Source organism: Lynx canadensis, chromosome X (assembly GCF_007474595.2).
Source record: "Lynx canadensis isolate LIC74 chromosome X, mLynCan4.pri.v2, whole genome shotgun sequence".
Lineage (NCBI taxonomy): Eukaryota > Metazoa > Chordata > Mammalia > Carnivora > Felidae > Lynx > Lynx canadensis.
In genome coordinates, this window is record NC_044321.2 from 83,934,006 (window position 1) to 83,951,600 (window position 17,595).

General features: G+C 41.1%; 1 pseudogene; it reads left to right on the plus strand.

Annotated features, from left to right (window-relative positions):
* Window positions 1-7,004: 7,004 nt before the first annotated feature.
* On the plus strand, window positions 7,005-13,049 carry LOC115506848 (annotated as a pseudogene).
* Window positions 13,050-17,595: the final 4,546 nt, after the last annotated feature.

Below are 17,595 nucleotides of genomic sequence, written 5' to 3' on the forward strand. Positions count from 1 at the left end.
GAACCGGGGGGGGGGGTCTGAATATGAGTTGGAAGAGCAGGACGAAAACCAGGAAGACAATCAGGAGGAAGAGGAAGAGACTGAAGAGGAGGAGGAAGACGGCAATGGCCAAGAGGGCCCACAAGTCCTCCCTGCGGGTGCTCCCGAGGCCCCCGTGGCACAGTTTCAGTCCCTCTTCAGGACTCTGGTCCATTTTCTTCTACACCGTATCCATGATAACGACCATGTCCTCGTTGGGCCCCACGAAGGCCGCGTGGTGGTCAGCAGCCACTCCCGGGAATCCCAGGACCCTGGAGAGGGACCAGCACCCCAGGATCAGGAGAACCCGAGAGAGGAAGCAGAGGTCGGGGTGGGTGAGTCCCTGGCAGAGGGCACCTCGCCGCCGGGGCCGCAGGAACCAAAAGAGGGGGCTGCATCCCAAAAGGCCGGGGAACCTGCAGCAGAGGCCCAGGTCAAAGAAAACGAGGCCCTGGGTGATGCCTCTGAGTTCTGGGAGGCTGGAGCCTGTGCACCCGCCAAGGTCCAGGTTGGCGAGTGGCCGTCAAGTCCTCAGGCCCTTGCAGCTCCCGTTGGGGCACCCAGCTCAAAGGCAGGCAGTGCTCAGCACTTGCCTTTAGCGGTGAAGCAGCGGGTCCTCGCTCTCAAAAACCTTCAGGCCCAATATGCGCAAGTAGAAGCTCAGTTCTATAAAGATCTTCGCGATCTTGAGAAAAAGTATGCTGCCTTCTACCAACCTGTTTGATAAGAGATCGGAGATCATCAATGCAATCCATGAGCCCACAGAAGGCGAATGTCAGTGGCAAGTAGGTGTTCAGGAAGGCGGGGCGGGGGAAATGGAAAGAGAGCCTGAAGGAAAAGGGCAAGCAGATGGATGGCATACCTCACTTTTGGTTGATGGCTTTTAAAAATGTGAAGACCCTTGGTAGGATGATCCGAAGAAATGATGAGCTTGTACTACAGCACTTGGAAGATGTAAAAATTAAATTTTCGGAAGTTGAGGAACCAATGAGCTTCACCATAGAATTTATCTTTAGGTCAAACGAATACTTTTTCAACAAAGTCCTGACGAAAACATACCGAATGCGATCAGACCCAGATGATTCTGACCCCTTCTTCTCCAAAGGGCCAGAAATTATCGGTAGCACAGGGTGTGAGATCTACTGGAAAGAGGGAAAAAATGTCACCGTGAAAACTACCAAGCTGCGGAAATGTGAGGGCCGAAGAAGTGTATCAACCACTAGGAAGATGCCCAGCTGTTCCTTCTTCACCTACTTCTATCCTCCTGATTATCCTGAGGGCAGAGTACTGGATGTGGCCACCGATTATAAATTGGGCTATTTTTTCCGTGAAGTTCTGGTCCCGAAGTCCGTATTATTCTTCACTAATGAAGCCAGTGGGTATAAATATGAAAGCTCTGATAATGAGGTCCAAGAAGCTGGAGGCGAGGAAAAGAAAGTAGAAGTGATGAGAAGTGAAGAACCTGAAAAAGGACCTGAAAAAGATCTGGACCCAGAAGAGAGCAATCCCTGAGAACCCAGGTATCTGTGTGTAGCTTTGTGTGTCACCCAGCCGTGCCTCACATACATCAGTTATGTTTCTGAATTTCTTTTTTTTTTTAACTTTATTTTTTATTTTTTAAAATTTACGTCCAAATTAGTTAGCATATAGTGAAGCAATGATTTCAGGAGTAGATTCCTTAATGCCCCTTACCCATTTAGCCCACCCCTCCCCCAACCCCTCCAGGAACCCTGTTTGTTCTCCATATTTATGAGTCTCTTCTGTTTTGTCCCCCTCCCTGTTTTTATACTATTTTTATTTCCCTTCCCTTATGTTCATCTGTTTTGTCTCTTAAAGTCCTCATATGAGTGAAGTCATATGATTTTTGTCTTTCTCTGACTGACTAATTTCACTTAGCATAATACCTTCCAGTTCCATCCACGTAGTTGCAAATGGCAAGATTTCATTCTTTTTGATTGCCGAGTAATACTCCATTGTGTGTGTGTGTGTGTGTGTGTGTGTGTGTGTGTGTGTATGTGTGTATATATATGTGTATATATATGTATATATACCACATTTTCTTTATCCATTCATCCATCGAGGGACATTTGGGCTCTTTCCATACTTTGGCTATTGTTGATAGTACTGCTATTGTAAGGGTTAAATTGTACTGTAGGGCTAACGCTTAGCTTGAAAGATAACAACTTTGTTCTGACACTGAAGGTCAAAAGATAACAACCTTGCTTTTACTCTTGTAAATCATACTTCATACTCTTGTGAATCAGGCTTTACCAATGAAGGAAACAAAAGCTCAAAAAAGAGCATCAGAGACAAGGTCAAGGAGATCCACTGGTTGCAACTTAGCGGCAGAAAGTCTAAAATAATCACCTCATTCGATAGCTGTTTCTGACTCATCTGGTAACTGTTTCTGACTCATCTGGGAACTGTTTCTCTGTTCTGTTCCCAGATAACGATAAAACAATGTGATCGGCTTTAAAGACTCTGTACCCCGGCTGTTCGGGGCCACACTCTTATCAAGAGTGTTGGTCCCGATCGGTCGGCCTTGCCTCTCATTGTAATAAACTTTGTTGTGACTGTCACTGGTGCCCGTAGCATTCTGTTTCAGGAGCCGCATGGATGCAACACTATAAACATGGGGGTGCATGTGTCCCTTCAAAACAGCACACCTTTCCCCAGTAAAGTAAATAACAAAGCCAATGTCAAAAATTTAGTTCTACCAGACAGTGTAATGTTAATGATGTATATTGTTACAGAATGTAGCACATTCTGTAATGTACTTCATTCATAGTTACAAGTCCTTTCAGTTATAGCTGTAAGTCTTCTACAAGTGAGAAATGTGTCAGCCCTGGCGGCAGAGACCAATGTTTGTTTCAAACACCACACTTACCAGAACAAAGGGCTAAAGGGACTTGAATGAACACTAGCTGGGCCTTCGTCAGTTAGCCAGAGAAATAAGTTCTCTTAGACTAACGAAGAGACAATTCTTTTTTATTTTTTAATTATTTTTATATTAGAGAGATGCATGAGTGAGGGAGAGGGACAGAGAGGAAGAGAGAGAGCATCTTAGGCAAGATCCAAGTTCAGTGCAGAGCCTGACTTGGGGCTCACTCCCACAACCCTGGGATCATAACCTGAGCCGAAATCCAGAGTCGGTCAGTCACTAGACTGAGCCACTCAGGCGCCCCAAGGAGAGAATTCTTTTGAGAATGCGAATACTTACACAGGTTATCATAAGAATTTTATTTAGGACCACATTTAATGATTTTACCTAACCATTTATTCAGTTGTAAATTTTTATATTTTAGGGGACAATGAAAAGAAAAAAGAAACAATAGTCATGGTAAGATTATTGTTTATCTCTGGATTGATAATTAAGTTGATCTACATTCAGCATATTTTGTTCTTGGCTCTCTATTTCTCCTTTTACGGATACTGTGACTTGAGATCTAGGATCCCAAGAAGAGACGATAGTTTATGGATAGAGAAGAGTCTTTTAAAATGGAAAGAAATGTCTAAATACCAGAACGTTCTGTCAAAACAAAACAGGACAAGCCTTATTGGTGTTTGGGAAATAGGAGATGAGGTTGGTGTGTGACAGAATTGAGGACATCAGATGTGCAAGATCACCCTAATACCCAGGTGTCTGGGTTACAAGAGGAAAACATGTTTTCTCCTGTTAGCACAGACATACACAGGATTGCCTATTCTTAGACTTAGAAAGTCACTGGGGCATTTTAATCGAGTTCAATTATTGTCTCTTATTTCTTCTACAGTTTGAAGGCATAGAAAGACATGAACGAAGGAAGCCACAATGAGTTTGTTCTACAATGAATTGAGATTTTCTGGTTTTAAGTTGTCCATGGAAATTTTATCACCACTGGTTTTGTTCCAATGTTTATCACTAAACAAGTGATGCCACTTTTTTTTTTTTACACCTTTGAGAGATATGACAACATTTGTTCTAATTAAAAATGAAAGCCTGTTTAAAATGAATAAGCTGCAGGGTTTTAGATATAGAACGCTGACTCAAACCTACCTTTGTATCTTTTTGTTTTGACCCACCTTACTATTATTGAAAGGAATCACTTTCAACCATTTGGTAAGCCTGTTTTAAGTTCTTTTATTGCATCCTCAAATTAATTACAAAATTATAAAGAATTTATATAAAGAAAGATGAAGGCTGTCCCTACTGCATGTTTTTGAAGTACCTGATGGATGACCTAGCTTACCTAGAGACAAGATGGTGCTGGGTTGTACTGGGCTGATGTGGACCAGCAACATCAGCATCACTCGGGAACTTTTTAGAAATGCAAATTCTCAGGCCCCACTCCATACCTACTGACTTGGTAATCCTGATGCTGGGCCAGCAGTCCCAGTGTTGCAAGTCCACCCAGGTGGTACCGAATCTCAGTAATGTTTGAGAACCACACATTTCAAGCAATGAATGAGGGGAAAGCTCAAGCTTCACCTATGGTAGGAGCAGCATTAATTCACTGATGTGAGGATGTTTCAGGTAGACCGTAAGGACTGACCGAGCTGGGGATGAGACTGGAATTCTTAAGGGCCTGGGACACACAGAAAGACCTCCTAGAAGGACAATCTTTGGGTGGTGGTGTTTCAAAATAATGGATAAGGGAACAAGCTCATTCCAGAAGGATAGAAACATTATGACACTATGTATATGAATTTTCAAAACATGCAAAACAAACATACTTATTATGGATACATATATATGTGGTAAAAGGCATGCATTGGAGCAATGCATGCATATGTAGCATGCAGAGAAGCATGTAATGGAACAAAAAAGAGCATTCTAGGAGAGTGGTTATGTATTGTGTAGAGGGAGAGAGGAGAATTCAAATGGGGAGGGGCCATCTTAGTTTCCTCCTGTCATAACAAAGTACACAAAGTGGGGGGCTTCGAACAGAAATCTATACCCTCACACCCTGGGGGCTGATTCTGGCAGTTCTCTAGTTCTGAAGTTCTGATTTCAGGTGAAAACAGGTTGAGGACACAGCCACGCTTCCTTTGAAAGTCCAGGAGAGAATACCCCTTGCCTCTTCCAGACTCTGGTGGTTCCTGGAACCCCTTGGCTTGTGGCACCATAACTCCAATCTCTGCCTCCGTTTTCATATGACCTTCCCTGTGTGTCGGTAACTCAACCCTCCCTCTCCTTTGTCTTGCACTCACATTAATCATTGGGTTTAGTCTCACCCTTAATCCAAGATGATCTCATCTTGTGTCCCTTAACCTACTTATATTTGCAAAGACCCCCCCTTTTTAAATAAGGTCACAGTTACAAGGACCAGATATTAGGACTTGAAAATCTCTTTTTGGAAGATGCAGTTTAACGCACTATAGGCTCACAGTGGGATTCAACTGTATTAGTAATGTATTTCTTAAGTGGGGCGGTGGATAAATGGATGTAGTGTTGTCGGTACCATGGACTGTGTACATCTGAAATATTTCCTAATAAAAATGGCAATGAATTAAAAGAGGAAAGGGAGAAAATGGGCCTATTATCTGGAAGCTGTTTAAGGAAAATGAAGTCTTAGTTTACCAGAGTGGAGGATCAGAGAAAGGCCAGAGGTTTGATGATAGAAGATCCTGTTCCTACATTTAGGTAAAGCTGCCTAGGTGCTTGTATTTTCCATCAATATCTCTTTCTTTCCTATTGTGTGGTAGCACATCTCATGTTCTAACTAATATTGCAAAAATCTATATATGTGTATTTACTGCTCCACCCCTCTTGACCCTATTCATGTGGATTGTGAAATCCTGAATAATTGCAAACTTAGAAGGTTTGTTTTTTTAACTTGAGATAGAGCTTGAGTTGGGGAGAGGAACAACGAGAGAGGTATAGAATCTTTTATTAAATATTTACTTATTTTGGGGAGAGCACACGCAGGGGAGGGGCAGGGAGAGAGGGAGAGAGGATCCTAAGTGGGCTCTGCACTGACAAGTTGACAGCAGCGAGTCCTGTGTGGGGCTCGAACTCACGAACTGTGAGATCATGACCTGAGCCAAAGTCGGACACTCAACCAACTGAGCCACCCAGGTGCCCCGGGGAGAGAGGGAGAATTTTAAGCAGGCCCCACTCTCAGTGTTGGAGCCTGACGCTGGGCTCGACCCCATGAACCTGGGATCGTGACCTGAGCTGAAATCAAGAGTTGGACACTCAACGGACTGTGCCACTCAGGTACACCAACAAACTTAGAAGGTTTTATTCTTCCTTCCCCAAATATCAACACTCTGTTCTCCATCTTCATAGGTGCTCAATTAATGTTTATTAAAGTGACTAAATGTAATGCATCCAAAAACTTTTCTTTTCACCAGTGCTGGCAGTTTAAAACGTATTATCACGTACTACACCTTATGGCTAGAACTACATGGTGAGAGAACATACAGTGCTCTTTCTCAGCATTAAGCAATTGGAAAGGGTGGGGCAAATAGACAGCCATCCATGTAGTGTGATTTGAAGGCCCTCATTTTGTTTCTGATTGTTTAGTTCATGGTGTACCAGTTATTAAACACAACATTTTTCTTAGACCCTATCAAGAGAGGCCCGTCTCCTGAACTTCGTGCTTTGAAGACTCCCTTTGGTTCTCTTCTCAATATGTTCTCCCCACAGGGCCAAACGCCCAGTGTTGAGGCCAGAGGAATAAATGCACACGCAGTGTCCTAGCCTCCTCCATATCATCCTTGAGATACCTGGGACACCAGAACTCCTCATCCAAATGGACCCAAGCCTGCTTCCAGCACCAGCATGCCCTTTGTTGGGGCTGTCCTTTGTGGCTTAACAGCCTTGTTGGTGTATGTACTTCCAGGTGGCTATGGCAGGAGCAGGGCTGTACATGAGGAACAGTTAATGATTGGCCCAGGTTGTCCACATACATACAAATGAGTCCTCAAAGGTGGGGGATAAAACACGGGGTGGGAAGAAAATGCAGACTGGTGATTGAGTGCCTGAGGCCTAGTCTAGGGCCATGGGCCTGGAAGGTTGGTGGTAATTCTTCCCACACTGAAGGCTCAAAAGGTAAAGCAGTCCATGAATTCAAAACCCAAACCAGACCTTTCAGGCCATTATGAAAGTCTATTTGTCATGGAAGGAGATGTAACATGTTTTAACGGTTTATTGGTTGAATTAAACATTTTGAATAATTAGGAATATGGCATGTAGGACCCCAACTGAAGTATTGCCTCCGACCTTGCAAATTTTATAAATCTTACAGGTGGGTCACGTCAAACATTTGGTTAACTTTACGCCACCACGAGCCATCAGGCCCTCTCACTGCTGTTTTGTGGTGCTTCAAGGAAACCACATGACTACATCATAGGAAACAGATGAGTTCCTGGTTGTGTACTTGTCCACTGCCCTTGTACTAATTGTGGTGTTTTCCATTTGGTTCTCCCTTCATAGTACAGTAAAGTATGACGAATACTTAAAACATAGAGCTCAAGGGAAGGTTCCTGCCCGTTCTTTTTTATTTATTTATTTATTTTTTAATGTTTATTTATTTTTAAGAGGGAGAGACAGAGCATGAGCGAGGGAGGGGCAGAGAGAAAGAGAGAGGGATACGAAGAATCTGAAGCAAGCCCGATGCGAGTCTTGAACCCAAGATCCATGAGAGCATGACCTGAGCTGAAGTCAGATGCTTAACTGACTGAGCCACCCAGGTGCCCTGGTTCCTCCTGCCCATTCTTAACAAATGGACTACAGGGGCTCTCTGCTGCCATTCTGTGGCTATCACTGGAATCTACCAGACATTGAAATGTATTCCACTGATGCAGGCCATCCCTATGTGAGTGGCAGATTCTAGCCACATACTGGTAGTTCTTGAGTCCAAGAACGTCCACATTTTGTGATAATTGGGACACTTACATGCATGGAAAGCATTGCTGCCCATGGTGAGGGTGATGTAACAGTGCATGAATGGACATAGCATTCAGTAGCCATTTCATGCCCCCTTACAACATTCTCACACTGCTGGCATTTTGAGGTAGAACAGGCCCTTAAGGAGGTGACTAATAAAGATTGCTGGAAGTTGCACTACTGTCATGATAACCTGAGGAGCTCTATGAATCTGCTCCCCAATGAAACTGGTAAAAATTAGTTTTGTGGGTTTTTTGTTGTTGTTGTTTAATCAAACAATCTAAATTGTCTAGAAATGCTCCTAAGGGCATACAGCCAGTAAAGAGACATTTATTCAAGAATATCTGCTAAAATCTGATAAGGGCTGTCGGGTGCCTATGTGGCTCAATCAGTTAAGCATCCGAATCTTCGTTTCAGCTCAGGTCATGATATCACGTCGGTGGGTTCGAGCCCCACATTGGATTTCAAACTGAAAGCCGGGTGTGAGCTTGGGATTCTCTCTCCCACTCCCTATTTCTCCTCCGCTCCCCCACTTGCTCAAACACATGTGCGTGCTCTCTCAATCTCTCAAAATAAATAAATAAACACAAATAATTGATAAGGACAGTGAGAATCAGTGGCATTTGAGCCAAAACCTATACCCCCTCTTTCCCTCCTTTGTCAGCAAGAGAGAAACTCCAAATTGGTACAGCCAAGAAAGCAGGGTACCAGGGCGCCTGGGTGGCGCAGTCGGTTAAGCGTCCGACTTCAGCCAGGTCACGATCTCGCGGTCCGTGAGTTCGAGCCCCGCGTCAGGCTCTGGGCTGATGGCTCAGAGCCTGGAGCCTGTTTCTGATTCTGTGTCTCCCTCTCTCTCTGCCCCTCCCCCCGTTCATGCTCTGTCTCTCTCTGTCTCAAAAATAAATAAACGTTAAAAAAAATTAAAAAAAAAAAAGAAAAAGAAAGCAGGGTACCTTCTCCCCCCTTCTCCCAGAGTGATCTTTCCAGAAAAGGCAGAGCATCAACATTTCTCATATTGCTCCAGCTACCTATTGCTGACGTGAAGTCTAGGTGAGTATAGTCCGAGGTGGGGTTCCCGTCTTCCATGCAGTTTCCCCCTATAGGATTACCTTCGATGCAGCACAACTGAGAATATTGGGGCCCCAGTTTAGTAAGAGATTCCACACTAGGTGAGTCAAACCAAGAAGACCCTGAAACTACTGTCCCCCTCCACTGAATCAGCAGCTCCCAAAGCAGGAGTGTTACCCATTAAGAAGTACACCATTCCCAGTTCCTCGTCTATAGCTCATAGGCTTTTTCCCAAGAAGCAGGCCATTAAACAGGGGGCTCTGCATCTCTTCCCAAGGGAAGTGAATCAATTTGCAATAGACGATGAAGAAGTTGAAGCTTATAGCCCTCTCAAAAATAATAGTTTGTGGTTAAGAGCAATAAAGAGTAAGAGCCTAAATGTCCATCAACTGATTAATGGATAAAGAAGACGTGGTTTATATATACAATGGAATTCTACTTGTCAATGAGAAAGAATGAAATCATGCCATTTGCAACAAGGTGGATGGAACTGGAGGGTATTATGCTGGGTCAAATAAGTCAGTCAGAGAAAGACAGATATCATATGTTTTCACTCATATGTGGATCTTGGGAAACTTAGTAGAAGACCATGGGGGAAGGGAAGGGGGAAAAAGCAGTTACAAACAGAGAGGGAAGGAGGCAAACCATAAGAGACTCTTAAATGCAGAGAACAAACTGAGGGTTGATGGGGGGTGGGGGCGAGGGGAAAGTGGGTGATGGCACTGAGGAGGGCACTTGTTGGGATGAGCACTGGGTGTGGTATAGAGACAAATTTGACAATAAATTATATTTTAAAAAATGAATAAAAGAAGATCTGGAAAAAAAGAGTAAGTGAGTAGAATTATTCAAATTAAAAACTAAACTGTAAGAAAGCTAGTTTACCAGGGTGCCTGGGTTGCTCAGTCGGTTAAGTGTCTGACTTCGGCTCAGGTCATGATCTTGTGGTTCGTGGGTTCAAGCCCCACATCAGGCTCTGTGCTGACACCTCATAGCCTAGAGTCTGCTTTGTTTTCTGTGTCTCACTCTCTGCCTCTCCCCTGCTTGTGTGCGCCCTCTCTCTCTCTCTCTCTCCTCTTTCTCTCTCTCTCTGTCAAAAATAAATAAACATTAAAAATTTTTTTAAAAAAAGAAAGCTAGTTTGCCAGAGAGAACCAGGGAAATGTACAACTAAGAAGAGCCCCACTGGGGTAAGAACAAATCACAAATACTAACCTGAAAACTGTCCCATCAAAGGAACCCAAATTTAATTGGTTCAGTCTATTGAGCAATTTATGCCCAATCCTGCAACTCATGAAGATTACCAGCTGAGTGTGGCCAGGGAAAGAGACAATCAAAAGTAGCCTTGCAAAAAATACTCATCCTTGAGTGATTGAAGGCATATCCAAGCCTGTGCTTGGTTCCTTGAGGAGGAAAATCATAGGTTTCATGCTTTGGGGGAGGTGGAATAGACTTCCAAAATAATCCAAACAGTCACTAAGCAAATAAATAGAAAAGCAAAGAACAATAACAAGCACCAGAGGAGGAGTCAGTAGCCAGAGTTGCTACAACATATTATCTCAAATGTGCAATTTCCCACAAAAGATTAAGAGACATGCAAAGGAACAAGGAAGTCTGACCCCAGTTTTGATTTACTCCTATTCACCTCATTGGTGAGAAAGGGATGTTCCACCCTAAACAGTATGCGATAGCCAAATGCACAACACCTGATGCCAGGCAGATGAACTAAAACTTAAGTTTATTAATCAATTATACAGCCCTGAAGGAAATCATTCCAGTCCACACAAGGCCACGTGAAAATTGCACTTGAAAACAGAGTGGCTTAGCAGAGACCGTGGGAGGCAGGCTTTATAGTTACAAGAGGTTGGGGTGACCCTTAATTTTTACAGGAGGTTGTGATCAGTTGGAATAGTTTTGCAATCTGGCAAGGAAATGAAAGCTATTGGGCTGAGGATTGGGTGGAACCTGAGGATATATTTCTGCCAGCACAGGTTTACATGAAGCACCCATAAGAGATGAGGTTGAGGTGTGCCTGGGTGGCTCAGTCGGTTAAGTGTCTGACTCAATTTAAGCCCAGGTCATGATCTCACAGTTCGTGAGACTGAGTCCTGAGTCAGGCTTTGTGCTGACAGAGGGGAGCCTGCTTGGGATTCTCTCTCTCTCTCCCTTTCTCTCTGCCACTCCCCTGCTTCAGCTCTCACTCTCTCAAAATAAATAAACTTTTTAAAAAAGATGATGTGAGAACAAGAAAAACCTTTTTTTTTCAATATATGAAATTTATTGTCAAATTGGTTTCCATACAACACCCAGTGCTCATCCCAAAAGGTGCCCTCCTCAATACCCATCACCCACCCTCCCCTCCCTCCCACCCCCCATCAACCCTCAGTTTGTTCTCAGTTTTTAAGAGTCTCTTATGCTTTGGCTCTCTCCCACTCTAACCTCTTTTTTTTTTTTTTCCTGCCCCTCCTCCATGGGTTTCTGTTAAGTTTCTCAGGATCCACATAAGAGTTGAAAACATACTGGTATCTGTCTTTCTCTGTATGGCTTATTTCACTTCGCATCACACTCCCCAGTTCCATCCACGTTGCTACAAAGGGCCATATTCCGTTCTTTCTCATTGCCATGTAGTACTCCATTGTGTATATAAACCACAATTTCTTTATCCATTCATCAGTTGATGGACATTTAGGCTCTTTCCATAATTTGGCTATTGTTGAGAGTGCTGCTATAAACATTGGGGTACAAGTGCCCCTATGCATCAGTACACCTGTATCCCTTGGGTAAGAAAAGCCTTTTTGCCATCAAATCAAATACAGGCAATATGTCCTGCCTGAGCAAAAATGAAATACTCAGATTTTAGGAAAGCCTACTTTCAGGAGGAGAAAATCCACCAAAGAATGAAATCAGCTTGTTAACATAAATTTATCAAATCATTGGAGGAAGCACATTCACGAGAGAGAAAATCCATTGAAACAAAGTAGAATTGGGACTTCATATGGACAATAATTTGAACACATCAACACCAAGAGCACAAGAAAGGCCTGACAAGTATCGCAAATGCTGGTAGTTATGAAATGACAAATAAACATGTAAAGCAAACTGGAAAATAGGACATAATCCTTTCTCAGGCAATCTCGCATGGACTAAATTTTGGGGTCCCTATTTCCTCCTATCTTCCACTTTTTTTTTTAGCATTGAATAAGTGACACATCAGGATCAGATTCTCCAGGACAGGCTGCAAAATTGAAGAGATAGTAAAAACACTTGATAAGGAACAAGTGGATGAGGTTGCTTCTGATAGTCCTGAATCAACTAATGGAGCAGTTAATTCAAATCAAGCAGTTCAAGGGAGGCTATCAATAAATAATGTTTCAGAGGAAGCAGAAGAAACAGTTCTTTGGGATATCTCACCACTATCTAGATAGTGGTTATTCATCTGTGAGTTGGACTGGAAAGTATTAGATCTTTATTATGTCATGCAATATGTTCCACGACTAACAGAAGAACAATCAAATTGGAAATCTACTTTCCTACTGAAAACAAGAAGCACACTGGAATTCTGCCTACTTTTAGACCTATATTAAACACTAAGTGCACTGTAGTCTAAATGAGCTAAGAGATGCAGACCTTACTTTTCCAGTCCCTATCCAAGATACTATTGATCAGATTTATGTGAGATTAAGACTATTCTTCCAGGAATCCTTGAAACCAATATCTCAGATTTATAAGATTATTGTTTTTACTATTCTTAAGAGGGTATAAGCAGATATTATCTAAATATGTTAGCTCCTAAAAGGCAACTAGTGAGGCACTGGCCTTTCTGTGAAAGTTGTGTTTGTTTACAAGCAACATATACAAAGAACTTATCTTCGGAAGACATCTTTCAAAAACTGTAATAGTTGACAAACCACCACAAGCCTTTACATACCAGCTTTTCAATAGAATCCTTATAGAAAGCTGGTTTGTAGACTAAACTCTCAATGTACTCCTAAATGTGATTACGTATATTTAGAAGCTTGTAGACCTGAATGATGATGTTCAACTTCACATCAAAGGAAAATTTTGATTGCATGATTTGCTTTTCCCAGATTAACTACAAAGACTTCTCAAAACAATGAAGGGAGAGAGAAAACAGGTCCCTTTTAGACTAAGGCAACACATTCTTACTCCTTTTGAAAATTTACATTTTGTAACCCATCTTGCTTTTCTTAATTTTGGTGTTCAGTGATAATCAATGGTTACAGAAAGAAACTTTACCTATCTCAGCTTACATACACAGAGTAGGTAGGCTGAAACAAAAAATCCTTTGGAACTCATGCAACTCTGAATTTTTTATGTACAGAACATCTGAAGTTTATATAGAATTATGTTTCTGCCACAAGCAGTTTGGTCCCATAGTCACACAGGGTTTTATTAAAAAAAAAAAGGGGGGGCGCCTGGGTGGCTCAGTCGGTTAAGCGGCCGACTTCGGCTCAGGTCATGATCTCGCGGTCCGTGAGTTTGAGCCCTGCGTCGGGCTCTGTGCTGACAGCTCAGAGCCTGGAGCCTGTTTCGGATTCTGTGTCTCCCTCTCTCTGACCCTCCCCCTTTCATGCTCTGTCTCTCTCTGTCTCAAAAATAAACGTTAAAAAAATTAAAAAAAAAAGATGAAAATGGACTTGTTTTTCTTTCTCTGGTGTTCTAAGTGCATATAAAGCCACACTTCTACTACTTTAAGATTCTCATCCTAATAGAAATTGCTGATAAAAGTTGTTTCATTTTTCCTGTTAAGGTTTATAACTTTTTAAAAACATGTATTGACTTGGGTTAGATTAGAATTTCATTATGCATTTTAGCTGAGGCACTTCAAAGTTTTTTTTTAAATGGTCAGTTTTGTTTTTTACAATACACTTGAATGCCATTTGCCTACTTGTTCTGCCTGCATATTGCATATTTGTTTAAAAATACTCTCTACTTTCAGTCCATGTAAGTTTCATTTAGAAAGAGGCACATTTACACTTTGTTTCCAAAATATTTTACTGTAGGTGAAATCTTTTCAGAAATGAAGAGACCGAGTAGGTAAGAATATATTAATGGCTAATACTCAAAAGATTTAAACCACTGTGATGGCATATATTCCAAATGGTAATATCTTGCAACAGCACACAGATTTAACGGATAAAGGTATGCCTCAGGTATCTCTGTGCTCAGGAATCTTTAAGGAAAGTGAGTTTGGCCACCTTTTGGGCTTAGTTTGGTTACTGCTCCCTTTAGTTTTCTCCACGAATGAAGCATTCAGCACAGTGAGTCAGTATTTTCACTTAATCTGCATGGACTGAGATTACCTCTGGTATGCTCTTGGTGCTAATCAAGGTAAAAATCTGTGTAACTGTTTACTAATATATTCTTCATAATCTTGTGGCATAGCACACATTCAAGCCACAAATGTAGTTAATATGTCTTCACAGTGGTTTTCTCTGCTATAAGTGGTATTTAAGACTTGATTCTCCAATAGAGCTACCATAAGAGGTTTATACTTTTATAGTATTGTTTGGTCTCCTTTTAGGGAAGCTTTTTTTAATAGAAGGTGTAATATGGGATGGAATGCTTTTCCTCTCAACTATAGAAACTTGCCAGAGGCCCAGACTGCTTTTCTGTAAGGGATTATCAAAGAACAGAATGTTTTTCCAGAGTGGTTTGATATTTTTGTTGAGAAAGTATAGTATGAGAAAGTAAGAAATGGACAAATGGAAATTGAGGAGTATTTCAACTAGTTATTATGTACATTACTGGCTTACTAGCAGCACTTGTATATTTTACATATTAGATGCAGCATCATTTTCTTTTTTTTAACCTTAAATTTATTTATTTTTTAACATTTATTTATTTACTTACTTACTTATTTTAATATGAAATTTATTGTCAAATTGGTTTCCATACAACACCCAGTGCTCATCCCAACAGGTGCCCTCCTCAATACCCATCACCCACCGACCCCTCCCTCCCACCCCCCATCAACCCTTCAGTTTATTCTCAGTTTTTAGGAGTCTCTTATGTTTTGGCTCCCTCCTTCTCTAACCATTTTTTTCCCTTCCCCTCCCCCATGGTCTTCTGTTAAGTTTCTCAGGATCCACATAGCAGTGAAAACATATGGAATCTGTCCTTCTCTGTATGACTTATTTCACTTAGCATAACACTCTCCAGTTCCATTCACATTGCTACAAAAGGCCATATTTCATTCTTTCTCATTGCCACGTAGTATTCCATTGTGTATATAAACCACAATTTCTTTTTTTTTCAATATATGAAATTTATTGTCAATTTGGTTTCCATACAACACCCAGTGCTCATCCTAAAAGGTGCCCTCCTCAATATCCATCACCCACCCTTCCCTCCCTCCCACCCCCCATCAACCCTCAGTTTGTTCTCAGTTTTTAAGAGTCTCTTATGCTTTGGCTCTCTCCCACTCTAACCTCTGTTTTTTTTTTCCTTCCCCTCCTCCATGGGTTTCTGTTAAGTTTCTCAGGATCCACATAAGAGTGAAACCATATGGTATCTGTCTTTCTCTGTATGGCTTATTTCACTTCGCATCACACTCCCCAGTTCCATCCACGTTGCTACAAAGGGCCATATTTCGTTCTTTCTCATTGCCACGTAGTACTCCATTGTGTACATAAACCACAATTTCTTTATCCATTCGTCAGTTGACGGACATTTAGGCTCTTTCCATAATTTTGCTATTGTTGAGAGTGCTGCTATAAACATTGGGGTACAAGTGCCCCTATGCATCAGTACTCCTGTATCCCTTGGGGAAATTCCTAGCAGTGCTACTGCTGGGTCATAGGGTAGGTCTATTTTTAATTTTTTGAGGAACCTCCACACTGTTTTCCAGAGCAGCTGCACCAATTTGCATTCCCACCAACAGTGCAAGAGGGTTCACAATTGCACCAAGAAGCATAAAATACCTAGGAATAAACTTAACCAAAGATGTAAAAGATCTGTATGCTGAAAACTATAGAAAGCTTATGAAGGAAATTGAAGAAGATACAAAGAAATGGAAAAACATTCCGTGCTCATGAATTGGAAGAATAATATTGTTAAAATGTCAATACTACCCAAAGCTATCTACACATTCAATGCAATCCCAATCAAAATTGCACCAGCATTCTTCTCCAAGCTAGAACAAGCAATCCTAAAATTTGTATGGAACCACAAAAGGCCCCGAATAGCCAAAGTCATTTTGAAGGAGAAGACCAAAGCAGGAGGCATCACAATCCCAGACTTTAGCCTCTACTACAAAGCTGTCATCATCAAGACAGCATGGTATTGGCACAAAAACAGACACAGAGACCAATGGAATAGAATAGAAACCCCAGAACTAGACCCACAAAAACATGACCAACTAATCTTTGACAGAGCAGGAAAGAATATCCAATGGAAAAAAGACCGTCTCTTTAACAAATGGTGCTGGGACTGGACAGCAACATGAAGAAAGGATGAAACCAGACCACTTGCTTACACCATTCACAAAAGCTTCAGAACGTGTCCTAGAAACAAGAATATTTAACTTTGCTTATTTTTTAACCCAATTTTTGGTATATTAACAAAGATTTTAACATTTCATCAGTTTAGGCAATTTCTTATTATATTTTCTGTTGTGTATGTAGTTAGCATGTGTACTGAACTGTTCAAACATTAGCATGCTCAACAAGCTTATTTTGTGAAAATTTCTTATTTATTAAAAAATAATTATGGCAAACTTTCTTCAAAAATAATGAAATCATTTGCAATTCAGAATGCCTTTTTTAAATCTTTCAAGGTATTTTGCTTGCAGGAAATATTATCACAGATTTATTTTTACAAGAATCATTGAAATGAGTTTTTGTTAGGATATCTAGTCATCTTTATGCATTTTGTCTCTATCTCAATTGAAATAAAATATTTACAGCTTTAATTAAAAAAAGGAACTGCCTGTGAGAGTGGCCTCATGTCAGATACAACAGCCAGTAACCACAAATTAACTACTGTATGTTCAAAGTACTAAAGGAACCACCATTGAAGAAAATACAAAAGTATGATGGCAATGCCTGCCCCTGCCAAAGGAAAAAAAAAAGATTATTAATGAAGATTTAGAAATTACTTAACAGATCATCAAATGGAAATTTTGGAGTGAAAACTACAATTACTGAAATGAAAAATTCATTGGAGGGGTTCAACGGTAGATTGGAAAAATTCAGAATAAAAAATTAGCAAAGTTAAAAATAGGTTGAGCAAATAGTAGAGAAAAATAGAATAAATACAAGTGAACAGAATCTCAGAGAAATTTGGGATTTTATTAATTATACCAAGATGACAAAAAGATAGATACCAAACAGACACATCACAGTAAAAATGTTGAAATCCAAACTGCAAAAGAAAATCTTGAAATCACCAAGAAGACAACAACCTGTCACTTGCAAGGGAATCCCAATAAGGTTATGAAATGATTGCCCATCAGAAACAATGGAGGTCAGAAGGCAGAGAAATAAAGTGCTTAAAGAAGAAAACTGTCAATCAAGAATCCTATGTCAAGTGATGTGATCTCTCAAAAATGAAAGTGAAATAAACACATCCCAGAAAAACAAATCTTAAAGAATTTCTTGTAACTACACCTGCTTAAG